The 22,321-nt window shown below is 47.9% G+C and overlaps 1 protein-coding gene across 2 annotated transcripts in view; it reads left to right on the top strand.

Annotated features, from left to right (window-relative positions):
* The window catches only part of CTCF (CCCTC-binding factor), a 656,010-nt gene that overhangs the window by 588,743 nt on the left and 44,946 nt on the right, over positions 1-22,321 (top strand). The gene's annotated exons all lie outside the window — the stretch shown is intronic.

Raw genomic sequence — 22,321 nt, 5'->3', positions numbered from 1 at the left:
CTAAAGGTATTACAAAAATGGGTAAGGCAGAACTGGCTAGGGGGTGCTTTGATTAGGACTCCATAGTACTTAATTGGTTGAAGCAAAGCCCATATTTTAGCAGTGAGTTTCTTGTCTTTGTGAAAGTTTTTGGAGTAGCTAGGGCCACCTTGGATTGTAATCCAGAAGGCTAATCCATTTACAGGAGACCATCTTTCCACAGGATGCCGGAAAGAAGCTTCAGATCAGGCTGCAGTTTTGACTAACCCATGACTGTTTTGTATGGTGATAGAGCTCTTGATTTTAAAATTATATTTCTGCCAACAATGGCATTTGAGCCAGTGCCCCCAAAAGCCTGTTTGCACCATTCTACCCCTCAATTGACTCTGTCCTTCATCAGTAAACCAGCCTCTAACATAGCAGCTTTTTAAGCCATCCTCTACTCAGGAACTACAAACAAGCTCCTGAGACGACTCCAACGCATCCAGAACGCCTCGGCCCGACTCATCCTCGACGTCCCCCGCCGCAGCCACATCACACTCCACCTGAGAGGCCTGCACTGGCTCCCCGTCAACAAAAGGATCACCTTCAAGCTCCTGATCCACGCACACAAATCACTGCACAACACCGGACCCACCTACCTCAACAACCGACTCAGCTTCCACACCCCCACCCGAAGCCTCCGCTCAGCCAACCTCGCCCTCGCCACAGTCCCTCGCATCCGAAAAACCACCGCCGGCGGCAGATCCTTCTCCTACCTCGCCGCCAAGACCTGGAACACTCTCCCCACCATCCTACGACAGACCCAGGACCTGCTGGCCTTCAGAAGACTCCTCAAGACCTGGCTCTTCGACCAGTAGCACACCCCCCCACCGTAAACTGTGTTGGAGCTATGATGATCCAGTATAGGGTATCTTTCATAGATTCACATGCTTGAATCATTCCCCGTCGTCAGGATGGGAGTCCCCGGTACATTTATAAGGGTAATGTCACATTAGACATAGAAGGTAACCAGTCTAAGGCCTTATATTTAGTAACATATGTAAGTCCTTATTTAAAAAAGGACCAAACTTGAGACAATAACCAATCAGCTGACACCACCCTCTAGAAGCTTCCTAGAAAGCGCTCCAGTCCCGCAGATTTTCTACCGCACGTTGTGCTAAGGGAGTCTCCACTGAGCTCTGCTCAGTTTTCTCATCTTTACTTCTAATTATCCTTGTCTTCAGGTTTTCTCTTGGATTCAACGTATTTTTCATCTACATTTCCTTTGCCAGAGTGAATTTCTCTGATTTCTTCTTATCGACACACCTAAAAAAGGCCTTTTTAGGCCCTTTAGTCCCTGCAGAAAGAAAAGACTGAACATTGATGACCCCCATAAAGACTGTCTTTACTGACTTTAGCCTAATCATAAACCAAAGGCTTGCAAGTTATGTCGCACTTTTTTTACAAAGACTTTAAAGGGCCTTGAGGGGAGGCTGTTATTATTGCTGCAGAGGTTTAAAGACAGGGAGGACCCTGTATCTTCTGAGGAGAGTGACGGTTCCTCAAGATCCTCCTCAAAGACGTCTCAAAAAAGACCACTGGACGTCTCTCCAGGTCACTCCTCGCAGCAACCTTCAAAGAAGACGCACAAGTCTTCAGAGGCTACTAAGAAACAAGATCTGCCCTCCAGTGGGGTCTCCTTCCCATCAGAGTTTGATTTCGGTCAAAACATCCTTTCAGGAATCCGCTTCAGACCCTCCTACTCCTCCGGTGCGGGTGAAACATACTGTTAAAAAGCCTTCCTCAGCTCCGTCGACGGAAAAATCTTCAATGGTAGTACCGACGACAAGAACTCCACTGACTGTTGGCGGAGTAACTTTGTCGGCGACAACCGTCGCCACAGTTTCGGTCATCGTCGTCAACTTCTTCGAGTCAAGCTCCTTTGTCGTCGACTATAAAGATAGTAAAAAAAAAAGTCATCGTCGACGAAGATGACGACGAGTGCTACGTCGATTGTGTTGCCTGCGTCGACGAAAAGTCTGCGCTCTAATCGACCGTTTCTCCCATTGCGTCGTCGACGGCCTCAACGACGAGAAATGCATCCTCGACGACAGTATTGTCATCTACGCCAGTTACATCAATACCTGTTGGCGGTTCCTTGACGACGGTATGTGTACCGACGATAACCTCGTCGACGACACCAAAATCCGGAGTAGGAAAACTATTTTCCCAGCAAAAATTTCAGAGAGAGAGAGAGATTGACACCCTCATTAACCTCTCCTATTAGGATTCAAGCCTTATTGCCAACTCATCTATTGGTTGAAGATGAGGACTCTGACAAAGACAGGTTGTTTGGGGCTGTGCAGAGCCCAAGAGGTGAATATCAAATACAAGAAGACTCCAATGATGAAGACTAATTCTATGACCAACATACGTACTACTCTGACCAACGACGTCAGCAGTAACTGTAACCAGAGATGGTTTGTCTTCCTTCTGCTCTGATAACTGATCTACAATTCATGCTGACCGACTACAAAAAGAGGTGTTCGAGGCATATGAGCTGCAGATTACACACAATGCATAGATCGCCATCTTGTGTTGGGCCTGGATGTTTGCACTTGTTTTTGTCTTGGAAAGTCTTTGGAAGTCACGAGGTATGTGACAACTCCTTTGGATCATAGTGCGCATGGGCATCGGCTCCATCCTCCGATTGTTTTTTTCCGCCATCGGGCTCGGATATGTTCTCACTTTTCAGTTCGGAATCATTAACGGTTTTCTCCTTTGACGCGCAATCCTTCCCTTCTCGACAGTATTGTTTCGATCGCGTTTTCCAATTCACGCGATCCTTCAACTTCGAAGTCTTCTATTCCGGTCGTCGACGAAGGACTTCGGGCCTACCTGGGCCTCATCTCTGGCTCATGGAAAGGGCGCCATTCAAAAAGTGTCCTCGATGTGGGTCGAAGTTTCCCCACACCGACCTACATGAGGTGTGCAACCTCTGCTTCTCACCGGAGCACGAGGCCAGAGACTGTCCAGCTTGCGCCTCCTTCCGCTCCAAAAAGACGAACTGGGACTGACGAGCTCAAAGAACAATGGCGCGCTCGTCATCTTCGATCCCCGACAACATCTTCCAAGAGGGCGTCGATGTTCCGGAGCAAGGTCGGGTCGAAGAAGCCATCATCAGCGCCTCCGAAGCAGATGATTCCGACGTCGAAGACATCACTCCAGCTCCAAGGGCCGTGAGTACAGACGTCGACCCCGACCCAAACCCCCCCTCAACACTATCAAAAAAGGCTTCGGTACCACCTTCACGCCCAGGTGCACACCGAGACACTGCTTCCCATGCATCTACTGCCTACATCCTCATCATCAGGTGAGAGATTGTAAAATATGCAGGACTTTTCCTCAGAAGACCTTCAGAGACAGAGAAGGAAGTCTACTTCTGTGGCTACAGAAGCTCAAGATGAAGTAGCACCCATTATCTGATATTGAGAGTGATTTTTCTCTCAAGACTGTTGCCTCTAAGAAAAGGGCTAGTGAGGCAGAGATGACATCTCCTAAGGCTAAGGTGCTGAAGAAACACCACTCTTCTAAGCGTGAAGACCAGCCTTCCTCATCAGAAGGGACTCTAGCTCTCCCTAAGGGTCAATCTCCACCTTCTACGCCTCCGAGATCTAAGTCTCCGGCGTCAAAATCTCTGCCTGAGAGACTTCTACCACTGAAAACTGGCGTCTCGTTGACGTGCTCGACGTCAATTCCTCCGTCGACGAAGTCCTCCGTCATCACAACTACGACTATGACTGCTACCTTCTCTTCGCCTAAACCTGCTATGGTGATGTCGTCGGCTTCTTCTCTGTCGATGCTTGTCTCGATGACAGTGAGTCCTAAGCCATCTACTACCTCGTCGTCGACGGGACCCTCCAAGGATCAACCTGTTCTGTCGACGCTTGCTTCGTTGACGCCTGCCTCGTTGACGCCTGCTTTGTCGACGGTTCCTCGGTCAACGGTTGCTTCGTCGACAGTTCCTTTGTCGACGGTTCCTTCCTCGACGGCAATGAAGCCTTTACAAACGGAGGTACAGATATGTCTCTCGTCGACGGCTGCAGCTTCGTCGGCGGAATCTCTGGTATCACCTCCAGGTTTGATGCCTCTAGTGCCTTTGAAGCCTTCAGCAGCTCTTTTGCTGCCTTCAAAACAAAGAAAGGTCTCTTTGTTCCAACGTAGACAGTCTTCAATGGACCTTTTATTGCCAATTCAAGCTTCTCCTAATCTTCCAGTGCAACTGTTTGATTATGGGGCGGATGAGGAGGATTCAGAGGATGATTAGTTTAGAGCTGCTCATAGTCCTTCAGAGCTTCTCATCAAGTTCCCAGGATATAGATGATGACCAAGAGTATGACTATTACTCTGAGCCTAATGTTCAATCACAGTCTGAAACTCCAACTGCACAGATGCATTTGTCACTCATTTCTAATTTGCAACATATGCTTGATGACTACTACCGCCGTTTTCCTCCTTCAGAGCCAGCTTCATCGATCCCTCAGATGCCTATTCATCCGCCTTCAACAATTATTGGGCCACCCCCTCTTGTTTCTCCGGTGACATCTACTTCTCAAAACCTAGAAGACGCACATACCACTGATGAGGACGGAGAAGAAGGGGAGTTACATGATAGATCCCTACTTACTGAGTGGGACAATTACCAAATCCAGACTGTCGCCTACCACTCCAACTCCTGTTGACTCTCCACCTGTGGAAATAGGTCGATTTCATCTCCTCATGGACAGAGGGGCCTAGCGATTCCATCTCCCTATGGTCTCCAAGGATGAGGATTGTTTTCTATACAATTTCAAAAATCGGCCACAGAAACAGGTTCAGGCTATACCCATCATTGATTTCATCTGGCAGGAGGGTTTGAAGGTCATGAAGACCCCTGCCTCCAGTCCTGCAGTTCTGCCACGTTTGGACAAAAAATACAAAGCACCAGACAATTCACCAGCCTGTTTAATTGGTCAACCGAAACCGGACTCTGTTATTTCTCAGGCGGCACAACGTTGTACCAGGAATCCCTCGTCTCCTTTGTCGGCTCCTCCTGATCAAGAGGTCAGACGCCTTGACTCCATTGGGAAAATGTTTTCCACCATGGCGGCAACTTTTGTCCGGGCAGCTAATTCCCTTGCCATCCTACGCCGCTATGACAGGCAAATGTGGTCGGACGTTTCTCCTTTTATCGACATGTTGCCTGAAGAATCTGAAATTGAAGCTTTAAAGATTCTCCAGGAGGGTGAGCGGATCTCTGCCGAGATCATTGACTGCTCAGTGAAGGTCTCTTCTGCGGGTTTTCGCCAACTGGGGGGAGCAGCAGTCCTCCGAAGGCAGGGCTGGTTAACAGCTACTTCCTTTCGGCAGGAAGTACAAACTAAAATTATCGATATGCCTTTCGATGGCGAATCACTTTTCGGGCAGCACATAAATGACGCCCTCCAAGCAATTAAAAAAGATACCGACACCGCACGTGCTCTTGGGATTTACAATTTAAGAAGCAGCCTTTTCGTGGTGCGAGAGGTCGTGGTTCCTCCTATTCTTTTCGAGGAGGCTACAAACAGAACAGGCAATACCAATCTTATCCGGGACAACAGTGTTACTTTTCCTCCCAGCAACAGCAGTCTTATCGTCAACCACCAGCTGTCTCTTATAAGCAGTACAGAGGAAAATCTTCCTGCAGAGGCAGAGATTCCTCAAAAAAGCAGTGACAGCCGCCACCTGCCGACCACTCTACCCACCAACCCAATCAAAGTTGGAGGGCAAATCTCCCATTTCTTCTCAAACTGGTCTGCCATTACTACAGATCGATGGGTTTTGGACATAGAGTCCAGAGGACACACCCTAGAGTTTGTAAAATTTCCCCAAATGCTCCTCCTGCCCATCTGAAAGAACTTTTATGCCAAATCAAAGTCATGTTACAACAAGCATTTACAATGCAATAGGTCTCGCATTACTGAAAGTTTGAGCTATTGACGTTGCATTATTAGCTGCAATGCCAGTAGCTTAAACTTTCACTACTGCGAGACCTATTGCATTGCAAATGCTTGTTTAAGGAGTTTAAAGCACACATTTACCATAGCTGTGGTGCTTCTGTGTGGCACAGGGTGAAGGCTGGGTGGGGGAGAAGAAGGTAGGGAAGGGGAAGAGTAGTTCAATAAGATAAGATAGGGCTGTATTTACAAGTGCAAAGGAAATGCTTGCAGAAAGAATGTGCTAGTGCATGGAGATGAGCAAGGCCTATTGCTTGGGATTCTGCAGCTTTTATACAATTTAATGTAACGGAGAGCAGAATTTGCTACAGGGTGTACATTACTATTTGTCTGTTGTGGAAGAGGGCATGCCACGCACACTCCCTATAATGCAGCATTGCCATATACTTCTATGTATGTTTTTACAGTTCAACCACGGAATCATCAAGCTTTCTCAATCTTGTCTCCTCCAAAGTAAAGTAGATAAGGTTTGCACCGCGTAAGGGCCTTGTGGACATTAAGGTTGTACACAAAGGCCATTGGAGTTCATTTACAACTGTCCAAGTGCAAAAAGATCGTGCATTGCAAATAACTTGCGTATTATTCCTTACTGTACCACTGCGTCTTTGTTACCTTTTGTCTTCTATGTATCTTTTTTAAGGAAAATGGGAAAGGGCGTTATCTGTGTTTTTACGTACGATATATGGAAGACTTTTGTGTGAATTGGGATGTGTTAGTAATTTTACTTTCACTTTCAGGCATTTTCCCCATAATAATTTGCGTAAAATATTTATTTAAAAAATAGGTAACATTTGGGGATATCCCAAGTGGTAGAAAATACTCAACTCAAAGTGTGTGCAAGATAAAAAGTAAGTAGGGACTTTAGAAGAAGCTGTTGAACAGATCCCATGGGCAGTGGTCCTGGTTGCAAGGGCCTATGGTGAGCACAGAAAGTAGTGTTCCTCACTGCCTGCAATCTGTTACATGCACTGCAGGAACTGTAGCAGTAGGTTGTTGAACAGATCCCATAAGCAGTGGCATGGATTGCAAGGGGCCAGGGAGCTCTCAGAAAGCAGTGTTCCTCACTGCCTGTAATCTGTTACATGCCCTGCAGAGACATTGTAAACAGGATCTGCAGCAGAAGGTTGTTGAACAGATCCCATGGGCAGTAGCCCGGGTTGCGGGCCTATGGTGCGTGCAGAAAGCAATGCCCCTCACTGCTTGCAACCTATTGCATGCACTGCAGAGAAATTGTTAACAGGAACTGCAGCAGGATTGTTCAACAGATCCCATAAGCAGTAGCTTGAATTGCAAGGGCCACGGGTGCGCCCAGAAAGCAGTGCCCCTCACTGCCTGCAACCTGTTACATGCACTGCAGACACACTGTAAGCAGGAACTGCAGCAGAAGGTTGTTGAAAATATCACTCTGGTAGTGGCTCGGGTTGCAAGGGCCTATGGTGCGCACAGAAAGCAGTGCACCTCACTGTCTGCAACCTGTTATATGTTCTGCAGACACACTGTAAGCAGGAACTGCAGCAAGAGGTTTTTGAACAGACCCCATAATCATTGCTGTGTATTGCAAGGGCCCAGGGTGGGCTCAGAAAGCAGTTCCCCTCACTGCCTGTAACTGGTTACATACACTGCAGACCCACTGTAAGCAGGAACTGCAGTAGGAAGTTGTTGTTCATACCTCATGGACTTTGGCGTGGGTGGCAAGGGCCTATGGTGCGCACAGAGAGCAGTGACCCTCACTGCCTGCAACCGGTTCCATGCACTGCAGACACTACAATCAGGGGCTGCAGCAGGAGGTTGTTGATCAGATCCCAAGGGCAGCGGCCTGGGTTGCAAGAGCCCAGTGTACCCCTCACTGGCTGCAACCTATTGGGTGCACTGCAGCAGAACTCTTTGAATAATTGTTGTGGGTGGCGGTCTGAGTTGCAGGGGTTTATTAGGATCTTTTATTAGCGCATCTGGCCATCCGTTATATGCGCTGCAGCGGCTTCTGGCTGCCCACTTTATTCGCACTTTATCCGGCTCAAGAGACACTAGCTACCCACTGAAGACTCCAAAGATCCCGGAATACATACCTGAATTGTCGGTGGAAGAGACACTGGGTGTAATTGCTGCTGGCGCGCACTGTGTGTGAGGAGAGTGGTGTTGGGCTGACCGGGTGCAGTCCCCCGCCACCCCCTCCTTTTCTCACCACATCACCTTCTGCTGCCCGTCCCGATAACACGCACCTGATACTTGCAAGGGGGGAAGCGACGAGAGAACCAAAACAAAGGACCGTTGTTTTATCGTATATAGGTGATCTGGCAACTAGCGAGACACTGGGCAGGCACAGGCACAGTCGGTGCCCATTTCTTTGTTGGGAAAGAGAAGCGTGTGAGCGACAGCAACTGAGGCAGCTCCCGGTCACACATGCCTGCGGTAGGACTCTGGCGCGCTGGGACATGAGGTAGAGACCCCCTCTGTGCTCAGCATTCACCGGTTTTCTTGGATGTCCCTTTGTCTATCGAGGGCTTCAACTACAAAACTACTACAGTCTCTTCTGAGAGGTGCTTCGAGGACAAGGCATGGACTCCGTGAAGTCACTCTTCGCCAGCGAGCTCCAGTCCCGTCCCGTCCTGATCCTTCAACGCCTCTGAATCCGGTTCCGAGCTGTAACACTTCCTGATTCCTCGAGGGTGCTTCGGAAGGAAGGTCCAGCTGGATCGTCTTCCGTTTCCCACGGCGCTCTTCAGTTCCTTCGACGCTCCGCTCCTGTAACCTAAGAGATAAAGAATAAACAGGGTAAATAAATCGGTGCTTAGCAACTTTTCCAGTCCGAGTATTTCCTAACGCAAGGTAAGACTCTTCATTTGGCTGACTTTTAATGCAACGAGGCGCGTACTAGAGATAACAGCATTACTACAAGGCTAAAGAACCCGTTTTTCAAGATATCTTCAAGTTAAACTCTGACCTTTTAGTATTTATGACTCGAAGTTCAACAGCAGTTCTTACGAACATTTAAACTTGAACTGGAAGGAAAAGACTTCAACCTGGGAACAGTGTGAGCAATTATTCACGCAAAAAAGAACACTCTTTTAGTTTGTTACTCTTTTATCTTGCTAACTGCTGCACTGCAGATATGTTGTGATATTTAGCAAACTGCTGCATCATTGGTAAGTTGTGATAGAAATTCAAGCTCTGAAGCCTGCCTACCTGTTGGTGGTCTTGTTCGCTGGTCTGCTCTATCGGCCAGCGCTGCTGTTGCCGCTGCGAGGGTTCACTTGGTCGCATCTCTCCCCCGTCGACGCCGCCATGGTGTTCTGAGGCCGAGAGAGAGGGGGAGACTACATTACCCAGATCTAATAGCGGTCCCTCACGCCCTGACGCCACCTACGCGCCCGGAGGCGCTCAAAAGACCGAGACTCCTTCCGCGTCACGGGACGCACGCGGGCGGCGCCGGGCTAAGCCCGGGACAAGGGCGGGACAGTCTTAGACAGTCCTAGACTGGCCGGGACTGGACTGGGCCCGCCACCCTGCCTGCACAATTATCAAAACTAGTCGGTTGTAGTAAGACTATACCATCTATTTTATCGACGTAGTTTTCATGTGATTGTAGCTAGCGCGCACTTATTCTTTTGTTAGAGCTGTTGTTATCTGTTTGTGTTGTATAGCAGTGTTTATTACCAACAGAAAACATGCCTAAGAAAATTGTCTCTGGAGCCTTAGATACATGTAACACCATAGATAACTATCTGGTTCAGGTGGTAAATAAAATAAACAATGACAGAAGGCAATCGCTAGGTTTGAGTCAATTCCCTGACCTTCACTCAGCAAGCCCCTCCACTAGTGCGCAAATGACTGATACATTATCACAAGACCCTAGCACAAACATCCCTGACACCTACCCCCTTGACGTTGGAAACCATGATCAAAGCATAGAACTGTTGGTTGACCTAGAGACAAATGCAGAGTCTGACCCCGAGTCTCAGGCGGAACTCATAGCAGAGGAATTCTCACCCTCTGTGCCTGTGACTAGGGCGGTGAGAACCTGCAGAAAAAGCCAGCCTAAACGCGGGGGATCACGGTCAGGGAGGAAAAAGGCCGCTTCCCCACCAAAGTCTAAAGAAAAAAATCAAGAGCATGAGGGAGATAACCTTAGACAAATCATAGATGATGATCTATTTAACAGGATAACGGATATGATAGATCTAAAGATAAAGACTATCATTAAGCCACTGATTGGTAAAATTGATAAGCTTACCGCAGAGGTGAAAAGGTCGGGAGGGTTGCAACGTAAGCTAGTAGAAGAATTAGAGAATGTAGTAACCATTGTCACTAAACCAGTAGACACTGTGTTGGGAAATAATGGGGGTGTTATGGTAGCAGATGAAGGCTTATCAGAGATCATTCCGACTGGTCAGGTACCACCAGTTGTACCTAGCCAGGAAGCAGCAAGAGAGGCCCCTATACCCCCATCTACCGCACCAACACCGCCATCCCTAGGGGATAACCCCACACAATTTATAGTGGAATCCTCACCATTGGTACTGGTACTAGCGAATGTACCCATCTTACCCCCTGGCCAGACGGAATCTATTTCATCTCTGACAAGCAAGGCGTTACACTGGCTGTCAAGCAACATGCAGATGGCACATCATGGGAAAGAGCAGTTGGCAGGGGAAATTGTAATGGCGAGGAGGATGACATGGATTGGGAACAGGGAAAAAAAGTTCAAGGGGGACTGTAGTGTTAAATTTCTCAAACGCAGACGTGCTCCCAAATGTCCTGTCAAATATATTTCCCCCCCCAACGAAGGAGTGGAAACATAATCCCTCTCACCCTAACATTTTTCTATAGTGAGCAGCAAAATGCGATCCATCCAAATATTCCAAGACCAGGGTGGGTCACAAGAAGTAACAGATGGGGTGGGGGTTTTGGACCCATACATAATGACCACGGTATTGGCCCAGCAAATAGATTTGCTGCAGGGCCAGGTGATCATCAGAATGTGTTATTTTCTAAGACCCCTAGATCAAACTGGAATATAACGAATAGGTGGGGGGCAGGTGTCCCGGTAAATGACCGAAATGACCCCGGGTTCTGTGGAAATGGGTTTGGAGCTTGGCCGGTTGATGAGCAGTTTTGGATGCGTCCCAATACCCCATTAGCAAGGTGGAATGTAGCAACAAATGGATGGGGTGTGGAGGCCCCACCCTATGATTGGGGGTTTGGTACAGTGAATAGGTATGGGGTCTTGGCAAACTTAAATGATTGCAATTGACGCACGGGGGGCCCAAATACGCTAAAAAATGGATCAAGGGTCCCATGCATAATAAGCCACACCAAAGATAGGGGCAGAGGTCTTATAGATGGTATAAACATGTTTGAGATCATTAATCAGGAAGGCCGCAAAGCGCAAGTTGCTCCAGAAAGAGAAACTGCTCCTGACCAAATTGTGGGTGTGATCGTTGGTGGCTCCCTTAAGGAGTACGAGAATGTTATTGTTAATGATAATGACATTTCGCATGTTCAGACAAATGCAGCAGAGAGAGTGGGCAACTTATCGGCTAATGGAAGCCCCCACCTACGAGCAGAAGATGGGGTCCCCTTGACCGATTTTGTGGCGAAGAGAACCATAGAAACATGCAAGATACTATGTTGGAATGTAGCGGGACTTAATTCCAAGCGTAATGATAAGGAGTGGTCAAGCTTTGTCGTAAGACATAATATTATTGCCCTCCAGGAAACCTGGGATACAACTGCTAACTTTTGGTTGGATGGGTTCACTAGTTTCGCCAAGGCAGCTATTCCTAGCCGCAGCGGCAGAGCTAAGGGAGGCCTGTTATTGTTATTCTCTCTAGAATTGAAGGGTTCCCTAAAACAGATTAGTACTGACTCGTATAACATACTTATTGTAGAGAGAGAGATCAACCCCACTAGGAGGTCCTTGTATATCAATTTTTATAACTCAGGGAATAGGGACAACAGCGGTAGCAATATCGCCACTTTAGATGTTATATTAAGGTCAGACAGTCAGATTACTCAGCTTGACACAGAGTATATCCTACTAGGTGATTTTAACATTCATCCCTGCACGTTAGCATGCAGTTTAAGTAACAAGGAATGGGGTGATGGTCCCGAGGAACCTCACTTTGAACATACCACAGAGGGAGAGGAGCTAGAGGACCTCCTGGCAAATTTCAACTTGTACGAACCAGAGGGGGGCCCAAGAATAGCTACCTTCACTGGCACCAATCCCGGAACCATAATTGATTATATTTTCACCACACAAGGTATTCTAAATCAGGTGCTTTCCTACTGCACTGTTATCTCACCACAGTGATCATAACCCTGTCTTACTTGAAGTGGCTTGGGGAGATTACATGGGGCCAAATCCGGGGAAAGTGAGGTCGGACCATACTTTGCGTACCTCTGATCAGGGTAGGAGAGTTAAGTGGGCTAAGGTGGTCCCAGAAAACTTCTATGCTGAGGTTTTCCCGAAAATTAAAGAACAGGTTGAGATTTGCCAGAACCCTCGTGCCCCGGGTTGTGAAACTATAGGGGCCTTTGAGTCGATCTGTGGGCAGGTGTCGCATGATCTCCTGGCTAGACCAAAGAAAGGAGAACTGAATAAGAAGCGCTGGTTCGACACCGCGTGTTCAAAAGCACACAGGTCTTTGATGGTAGCTTTGAAAAAAATACCTAGGGTAAGGGGCGAGATTGTCAGATTGAGGAAAACCTATAAGTCAGCTATAAAAATCAGACAAGAAAGCATCAAACGGGAAGCCTGGGAAAATCTCCTATCCGTGGCTGTCCTGAAGGACAGTCGGAAATTCTGGGAAACAATTAAACAACCATTCTTTTCCGACCAAAATAATGAGGCCATGGACTGTGTCATCCCAGATGACAAGTGGTTGAATCATTTCAAAAATGTGTATGGGGATAATGATCAGGCAACCCAGGATATGTCGTTGGCCACTTTAGACGCCACTCCTATTCATTTCCATAGTACAGAAGTGGAAAAAGCTATCTTGGCCACAACCAAGCATAAGGCCCCGGGCCCCGACGGGGTGCCAGCCGATTTTTTCATACATGCCCCAAAGTTGTGGGCAGAGGTATTGGCCAATGTCTTTACTGCCGTTAATAGCAACCCTACACCATCTTCCTGGGACATTTCCACCATTGTCCCCATCTTTAAAAAGGGCCAGCGGGACGACCCCGGGTGTTATAGGCCCATATCCCTCCTGGACTCGTCGGTGAAGATCTTAGGCAGAGTCCTTTTGTCCAGGCTGAGGGATAATGTCGAGAGTTGTGGAGGGTTGTCAGAGATCCAGTATGGGTTTAGAGAGAGGAAAGGTACAATCGAACAATGCTCCAACTTACACCTGCTCATATCAAAGTATACGGTGGCCAAGGAGGGGTCCTTGTTTTTAGCATTCATGGACCTCTCCTCGGCCTTCGATTTGGTGAATAGGGCTAAGCTATGGAGGACCTTGCTGAAATTGGGGATCGATGAGGCATTGGTAAGATTTATGGCTTCCCTACACCAGGAGCTTTTTTCGGCCGTACGAGTCACAAATGAGGGTAGGTGCACGTCCCTTTTTAAATCCCTGAGGGGGGTAAGGCAGGGCTGCATATTGGCCCCTTTGCTCTTCACAATTCATATTAACGGTCTGGGTGCACATTTGGAGGAGAAGGAAGTCGACGTTCCGCGTGCGGGAGCAGTTAAGATCCCAGCGCTCCTGTACGCGGACGACGCCGTGCTAATTGCGCGCACGGGTGTCGGCCTTCAACGCCTCTTAAATGCCTTTGGCACATTCATGGAACAGCTTGATTTAAAGATAAATGCTAGTAAATCACATACCATGGTGGTGGGCCGAGAAAGTAGCAAGAGGAGAACAATAACCTTTACATGTAGAGGGGATATGGTTACCAGAGTTTACACTTTTCCCTACTTGGGGGTACTTTTTGACCAGAGAGGAACTTGGGGTCCTCAAGTGAGGGCGAAGAGGTTGGCGGTTATTAGATCATCGTCTGCCCTCATGGGCTTTGCGGGCAGGTTAGGTGCCAAGCCCATGGAAGCGTTGTTAAAAATCTACAAGAGTAAACCTGTCGCCATTGCGTTATATGGTTCACCAATTTGGGGCTATGTAAACGTGGAACCAGAGAGCGGAGAACAGATTCATACGGACACTCCTCTCTGTGCCGCAGTCAACACCGACTTACTCAATACACTTGGAGGTGGGCCTAGATTTCCTTACTGATGGGTTGAATATGGCCCCCCTGATCTTTTGGTTAAAGACGTGGCTTAATGAAGACCTCCCACTGAACCATAAGATCATGTCCGACGTCTTGTCCCTAGACCATTGTAAAAAGATCCCCTGGCTGGCCTATCTGTTGAAGGTATTCTCAGATTTGGGACGACCAGAGCTCTTTACTTCCCCCCAAGATATCAAGGTCCAAGACATTGATCTTGTTAAAAAGCATTTTATGGGGAGGGCAAGAGCACTTCGTGAAGAAAGGGAATTAGTGAAACCATCAGTAAGGGGTCATTACTTACATGTTAATTCATTTTCTTTAGCACCGTATCTTGGTTTCGTTACAATTCCATTTCATAGGTTTCTTTTAACCAAGTTCAGGTTTAATTTGTTACATTTTTATTTAGGCACTTTTAAAACATGGGAAAAGCCGGAAATAGCCTCACCCTGCAGTTGCGATCATTTCTCACCACAAGACACCATGCATTTTGTTATGTTTTGTGGGTTTTATTTAGAGCCAAGGAAAAAATATCTGGTATCAGCTTTGAAGGAGGCGGGTTTCACACAAGTGAGACCGGCTCTGCTCTTCTTGCAATCATTGCCTAACATACATATCACCTTTTGTATAGCCAATTTCTTGGTAGCTGCAGTTAGGATGAAAAAACATACCCATTAGATCCATTGTTATTCCTTTTTAACTTTTGTATGCCTAGATTTGTTTTAATGTAAATTATTTTACTGTCATATTTTAACACGCATGAAATGCTCCTAACTTTTTGTATGAAATGTTTTTAATCTCTTTGTATGACTTTAATTGAGTCGAATAAAGACATTCTGACTGACTGACGCTGCAGCAGCAATCTATACAGGCACGCACTGCAGCAGGGGACTGCCTGTGCTGTGTGCAGCGGTCTGAGCTCCGGGGCAGGGGGGCTACGATAGAGGTGAAACACTGTGTTGTCTCATGCACTTCTCGCCTCTTGTGCACTGCATGGACGCTGGTATGCAGTGGCTGCTGTGGGAGACTAGAACAGGTGGCCTGAGCTGCGGAGCGAAGAATGCAAGAGTAAAGCAGTGCCCCCTCACTTCCTGTCACTTGTTACATACACATCAGCCGCCCAGCTGCACGGGGCAAGCACTGCAGCAGTAACGGACAGTCTCCGGCGCTGCTAGCAGGGCAGGGGGCGGCTCTGCAGGGCCTCTCCTCTGGCAGCAGGTGCGGTGGCGGGCCGCAGGTCCCCTTTAAGACGCTGGGACCAGCCCCAGCCTGCCCAGCTTCCTGCCGAAGAGGAGCTTTGGGGAGACTGGAAATGTAGCTGCGGGGCTGGGCCACGCTTCTGAGTGCAGGTGGGGGCTGGGCAAAGGGCGGGGGCACGGGGAGTTGAGAGGGAAGGTGGCGGAAGAAGTGAAGTAGAGAAAGGGCCGGGCACTGGAGTGGGAGAAGGAAGCAGAAAGAGAAGGTAGCTGAGGGCGAGACGGCAGTGAGAGGGAAGAGTGCAGAAGGAGAGGGGGGCCAGAAGAGGGGAATGAGGCAAATAGTGGAGAAGTGGAGCAGCACCGGACCAGAGGAAAGGAGAAGAGGGCACATTTAAAGTGAAGTACCTCAGAGAAGGGAGAAGAACGAGGGGCAGGAAGGTGCCAACAAGGAAAGAGTGGGGTGGAAGTGATAGAGAAGGAAGCAAGCCGTCAGAGTGAAGAGAGGGGCGAGAGGCTGACTGACGAGAGGGCAGGTGAGGGGGCACTGAAAACAAGGAAGGAAGATCATGCGACAGAGCGGTGCGGGGCAGCCAGGTGCATGGGAGAGCAGGCAGCTTAAAACCATATTAAATATAAAGATGAATGGGCCTCCAAAATATATCTTGGTTTCAACATACAAACGGTTAACCGCTAACTTACAACCGTAAAACAAGGGTTTTACATTGCTGTATATATGCTTTTTACATGTCACACTATGTGTGAGTGAGGGCAGTACTAGCACACATAACACATGCCACAACGAACATAGAGTTTGTCATACCCCCTACTCCTGGTGTTTTGGGGGAATCAGGTTTCACAACCACCCAACAAAAAAAAAGCAAAGCACTTTCCGACTCCAACCACTAGATGGCGGAATATGCACAGTATGTGAATCTAGAAGCGTCTATGCTGCAAAACTATTCTTACAGGTAGGTAACTAGTTCGTTTTTTCCCGTTTTACCTCATCATGCCACAGGAGCTTAAAAAATAGCACAAATAATAATAAAGGAGTTTATAAAGCGCATGGTTATACTATCTAGTATGTCCCCGCGCTGTGATACAAATGGACCGATCATAAGAGGCATTATCAGTCTAACATGAAAGAAAAGAGACCAACTACTCTATCCTGAAAAACCAGGTCTTCAAGTTCTTCCGGAATATGCTTTCGGACTGCTCCAGACGCAGTTCCACAGGAAGATTATTCCACTGTTTAGCCGCAAGGCACAAACAACTGTTATTCTCATACCAACTTCCACCCACCCCCCATACAATCCCTGAATATAAAACCTACAATCCAGCCACAGCATGTGATAGACAAATCCCATAGTACCAAGTTTGAGTCCTATGACTTCCGTGGGCGTATTTCTCCTCCCAACTCAATTGTCCAATAAGGCGTCATCTATCCCTTTCCATAACCTCCATACTTTCAGTGAATTTGTTTGGGCGACCATGTGCAAAACATATTTGCTCCTACACCCTCATGCACCAATTCATATTAGACTCCCACTGCTGGCTCTCCTCACTGCCCTATTTCTGTATCGCATCACCATCAGGGCTACTTTGCAGAATAAGAGCATATACCTCTCGAGTGTCTGTTCTACCCGGATCCCCAACAGTATTACCATGGCATTCAATTCAAATGTTTCTCCCAGGGCCTGAGAAATCTTACTAGGGACCTCCTCTCAAAACTTGGTGATCCTGGGGCAATCCCATACAGTGTGCACTGGTGTGCTTTTCTGCTCACAGCCCCGCAGGCAATTATCCGATTATCCTGCCATTGTAAAAAGTCTAGTTCTGGTGCAGTATGCTCTGTGCAAAATCTTAAATCCATCCCACGGCAGAAGGCGGTTCCCACCTCTGCTGTTTTGAAGATGTGTTCAGGGACCTTGAAGAGGGAGTTCTGAAGGGTATAAGATAATTTCAGTAAGTAAATCATCTTGTATAGGGAGGCCCAATTTAGCAGGGACAGCGAGAGGCGTCTCCATTGGCTCACACCTCTTTTCTATTTCCCCAGTATCCTCCCAAGGTTGTGGGAATAAAAGCTTTTCCTATCTCGCGTGCCATTTATACCCAAGTATCAAAACCCTACTGTTAGCTACGGTAGGGGGCAGGTCCAACCCTCCCTGGCAGCCCATTCCACCATGGGGTAGAGAAGGGACTTGGTCCAATTTATTCTGGGGCCCGAGTAGCACCCAAACATCCGAAAGGTTTACAGAATCCTCTTGATCGAGTCTTCTGTGTCCGCCAGGTACAGGACATCATCTGCGTAAAGCAACACCACATGCTTCCAATTGTGGTCCCACTGCTATCGCAGGCCACCGGCTCTACTGCTGTTGCTAAGAGGAGAGGGGACAGTGTGGAGTATCTCCCCCAAAGGAGTAGTAAGTAATAATTTGTTTATGATTAATTAAAACCATTACAAAAATACACTCGGATAAAACATTTTCGATTGATTACCCTTTCCAGTTAATGCTCTTAAAAAATTCTTCTGTTATAAAAAGTGCGGTAATGTTCGAGTAGGGTAGAGTTCCCGGTGTGGCAATTTTCCTCTAAACCATCAGAGTCTGTACACAGATTACATTTCGAAAAGGTTTAAGTTTTTGTTGTTTTTAGTTTCACACAGGATTACACCGGGCCTTGCTTAGATGCCACTAATTTCAAGAACTTGACTAACTTCCCATTTAGCTGCGGATCGCTTGGGTTGAAGCAAGCAAGCACTGCTTGTCCACGGGTCCGTATGCCTTGGTTATTGTTTTTTAGAAGGACTGTCCTTTCCTCTTTTAGATTGACGCAGGAACATATTAATTTTTCGATCGCTGCATAGCCTGCATAATTTCCCGCAGTTCTCTCTCAGCCATGGTGGAAGGTGTGGAATAACAGGAAGGATTCCTAACCTGTATTTTAAAAGGGATTCTTTTGACTTCCAAGGTCGAAGTACGCCTGTTGCCCAAATAGTTTGCAGCTGCTCAGTAATCCATGCATGGGTCCTATGTGATAGGGTGGCTTTATCCTCTAGAAAGGAAAGTTTCTTGATAACCTTGTTTACAATAACCTTAAAGTGCGAGTGCGTTGTTGGGACTGCCTATAGTTCGGCTAAACCTGTGATGGCCAGTGATTCCTCTAAATATGATTTGGCTGGTGAGATAGATGCATTGCTCAGTTCCTGCCAGAGCCGGTGGTTTTGTGTGTTCCTGGGTGAGTTCTTGATTTTATGCCAGCACTTAATGTATGAGCCTCGCCTTCCAAGGAGTTGCTTTATTAGTCCAAACTCGAGACGGATCTGTGCAGGCGAGGTGTATGGTGGAAGGTTCAGCATAACTCTGTATGCCTTTGCCAAGGTGGTATCCAGCGATGAGGCGTCCCTGCCTCTCAGCACTTCGCTGCCGTAGGTGATTGACAGTGGAATTTTTGTTTGCGCAACACGTTGCAGCGGTGAAAAAGTTGGTCCAGTCAATCTTGTTTTGAGTTGTCTTAGCGTTGTCGCGATCATCATCCCTTTCCTTTTTATGGCCTCAAGCTGTTTCACAAATTGGCCTCCCTTGTCAATTTTAGCACCTAGATATTTGTACTCGGTGGTATTCACAATCTGAGTTTTACCCAAGAACCAGGCATGAGATTGTTTTTTCCCGTTTATTCTCAGGGTGTTGGTTTTATTGATGTTGACTTCCAGACAGTTTGCAGCTGCGTAGTCAAGCAGTGCGTTAAGTAGCCGTTGCAGTCCAACTGGAGTGTGGCTTGCTAAGACAACGTCGTCCGCATATGACATACTGGAGGTGGCTTCTCCCCCTAATCGAGGGGCATGCGCATTGCAGTCATTTAGTACCGATGTCATATTTGCTGTATAAAGGTTAAAGAGAGTTGGTGCAAGCACACAACCCTGTTTTAGACCCTTTGTTGTTGGTATGCGCTTTGAAAAGTGGGAGCCGTTGCCTAGCTTAACCTGTAGCCATGTGTTGGAGTGTAATTGTATCGGGAGATTCAGAAGGGGCGAAGGAATCCCCCAGAGAGCCAATTTCCTCCACAGGTTAGCTCGGTCAATGTTGGCAAAGGCCGCTTTGAAATCTACAAAGCAGAAATGCAAAGTTTGTTTGATTAATTTCGCCTTGTCGATAAGTAATGACATCGCTAAAAGGTTTGTTGTGGTGCCGGTCTCCCTGGAAAAGCCTGTCTGACAGGGGGGAATTATGTTGTGCTCGGACGCCCATTCTTGCAGCTCTGATAGTAAAATTCCCGCAAAATATTTTGCCTCAACGTCGAACAGTGCGATCAGGCGATAGTTCTGTGGTTGGGTTTTGTCTCCAGCTTAAAAATTGGTGTAATAATGGAGCCCTTCCATGATGCAGGTAGGTACCCAAACTGTCTGACAGAGTTGAAGAGCGGAGTAAAGATTTCTGACCAGTATTCTGGATCTTGTTTAAATAGAGCAGGTGGAATCCCGTTTGGGCCAGGTGCTCCGTCCCTCCTCCCTTTGGAGATTTGTTCCCTGACCTTTGCGGCATCGAATTCTTTTGTCTCGGCCGCGGTAGTCATCGCGGATTGGGTTAAAGATGCTGGTTTGTTGTCCTTAGAGGCCGAAAATACAGATGTCTGTTGGTGAAAGTGAGATTCTAATTCTAAGTACAGTGTCCAAGTGTTTTCTGTGATGTGCGAGGTCAAGCCGCCGTGTGCTGATTTTAAGATTTTATTTATCGTTAGCCAGAATTGGGCACTGTTATTTCCTTTACAATCGTGGTATATTTTGGCCCAGAATTCATTTTGTCTGTTCATGTCCCTTTTGAATTTCCTGAGCTCAGCTTTGCTGTTTCGGAGCTGTTGTAGCAGGCCATATTCCCATGGCCTTAGCCTCAGTGCTCTCAATAGTTTGTTCACAGATTTTTTTAAGTAGTTTCAAAGTGGTCCTCTGTGCACTTGTGACCTTCCCTTCGGCCATGGGGTCATTAAACGGAAGGTGTCGGACTACAGATGAGTGGGCGTTCGAAACATGGTCGTGAAGGTTTCCCATATACAGGTGGGATTTCCTGTTGGGTAGTCGAGCTCGATTAGCTGTTCTTTTGCAGCCAGAAGCACCTCCCCAGAGTTAGCTATGGATACTTTATTCTTTTGAAATCGATGGTATGGCATGCATGCATGCATACCTACTGGGTTTGGAATAGGCATGTCTGGAGGTGCTTGGATTAGGACTTCCTGGGGCCGATGGTCACTACGCCTTTTTGTCTCCTAGGCGGTAGCCTGATATGTGTTGACAAAATGAGAGACACAAGGGTATAGTCGATAGTGGCGTTCGAGTGTCCCATGTGAAAAGATACGGCCGGCGGAGGATCATCGAGAAATCTTCCATTTAGCACACTTAGGCCAATGTGCTCAAGGTCGTCTAGCAGAGAAGGAACTTTGCCGAGAGCGCCCTATTGACCCGCATCCGGGCCATACGATTTGTGCAGAGCAATTGTACTTAGGCCTGGAAGGTAATGCTGAAGTCCATCAGTTCCAATACTGCTTGTAGATCAGGCCATTTCAAGGAATCAAACGCCTTCTCTGTGTCCAGGGCCAATGGTGCTGCAGGTTCTCCCAGTCCCCCCTCCCTCGCAGACAGCCGAACAGACGCAGAAGATTGTGCCTGGTGGACCTATAGGGCATAAAACCGGATTAGTCCTGCGCCACTACCTGATGTATGACCTACATCAAGCAGTTCACCAGCACCTTCACCAGTAATTTAATGTTCGAGGCATGTGGGCTGCTGAATTCATATCTGTGCATAGATCGCCGCCTAGTGTTGCGTCTGGATGTTTGCACGTTGTTGTCCTGGAAGAGTCTTCGAAGTATCCTAAGATAGGTGACTCCTCCCCTGGACCACAGTGCGCATGGGCATCCTCTCCATCCTCAGATTGTTTTTTTCCGCCATTGGGTTCGGATGTGCTTATCTTGACTCAAGTTAGGAAAATTTAGTTTTCAGGCCAAAAGGCCTTTAGTTTTCGTCGGTACTGTTCCCGATCGGTATCGACAGCTTACTGGTTAGTTTACCGACTTTAACAACTTTTTCGGATCCATTATATCCGACCATCGACCCTACATCGACGATGGAATCGAGGACCCCATTCAAGCGGTGTCCTGTTTGCCACGCGAAATATCCACATATCGACGTCCACCCGGTGTGCAACAAATGCCTCTCACCGGATCACGACGAAGCGAAATGTATGGCCTGTGCCCGATTCCGATCCAAGAAGACTCTACGGAATCGACGAACCGCGAGACTTGAAGCGCAGCAAGCGGCACCGGCCCCGACCAACATCTTCAGCACCGAGGACGAAGATGTTGAAAGCGTGGAAAACATACCCTCCAGCCCCGCTTCCGAACACGGTTCCAGATCGGAAGACGTAGATGAAGAGCTTTTTCACAGGGAAGAAGCCAACGATGAGGTAGGAGACTACGATGAGGCCTTAGGGGCCGAAGAAGGTAGCTCTGGTGACGAGCAGGGCCTACCCGTCCAAACAGACGATATCCCAGTGCATCAGTCTACGGCTCCGGTCGAGGGATCGCCTTCGGGCCTTACCCAAGACCAATCCCGCAGTTCCTCGGCCCTGCCCTCTGGCCCGGCCTCGGACATCCAGAGAGAGCCATTATTACCCAAAAAGACTGGTTTCCCTTCCACGAAACCGAAACCAATCGTCGCACCGGTTCAACAGAAACCGAAAGTGAAAATAACACTGGTCGGCTCGAGGACCACCACACCTTCGACGCCAGCCAAACCCGTCGGCTCCGACCGCACCAAAAGGGACTTCGGGGCCGAACTCGCTGCAGCCGATGTCGGCGCCGACCCAAAGAGAAAGGCCGTCGGTACCGCCAAAGCGCCTCGGCCCCCGGCAC

This window comes from Triturus cristatus, chromosome 12 (assembly GCF_964204655.1).
Source record: "Triturus cristatus chromosome 12, aTriCri1.1, whole genome shotgun sequence".
Taxonomy (NCBI): Eukaryota; Metazoa; Chordata; class Amphibia; order Caudata; family Salamandridae; genus Triturus; species Triturus cristatus.
The sequence above is the reverse complement of the archived record's forward strand: the minus strand, read 5'-3'. Positions and strand labels throughout refer to the sequence as shown.